Raw genomic sequence first — 597 nt, 5'->3', positions numbered from 1 at the left:
AAACACAAAAAACAAGTAGTATAAACTACAAACCCAAAACAATAAAGTAAATGGCATGGGATCATACTTATCAGTAATTACTTAACGTAAATGGGTTGAATGCCCCAACCAAAAGACAAAGACTGGCTGAATGGATACAAAAACAAGACCCCTACATATTTTGTCTACAAGAGACCCACCTCAAAGCAGGGAACACATACAGACTGAAAGTGAAGGGCTGGAAAAAGATTTTCCATGCAAATAGGGACCAAAAGAAAGCAGGAGTAGCAATACTCATATCAGATAAAATAGACTTTAAAACAAAGGCTGTGAAAAGAGACAAAGAAGGTCACTACATAATGATCAAAGGATCAATCCAAGAAGAAGATATAACAATTATAAATATATATGCACCCAACACGGGAGCACCACAGTACGTAAGACAAATGCTAACAAGTATGAAAGGAGAAATTAACAATAACACAATAAATAGTGGGAGACTTTAATACCCCACTTACACCTATGGATAGATCAACTAAACAGAAATTAACAAGGAACACAAACTTTAAACGAATACAATAGACCATTAGACCTAATTGATATCTATAGGACATTTCA

This window comes from Bison bison, unplaced genomic scaffold (genome assembly GCF_000754665.1).
Source record: "Bison bison bison isolate TAMUID 2011002044 unplaced genomic scaffold, Bison_UMD1.0 scf7180017863470, whole genome shotgun sequence".
NCBI classification, from domain to species: Eukaryota; Metazoa; Chordata; class Mammalia; order Artiodactyla; family Bovidae; genus Bison; species Bison bison.
The sequence above is the reverse complement of the archived record's forward strand: the minus strand, read 5'-3'. Positions refer to the sequence as shown.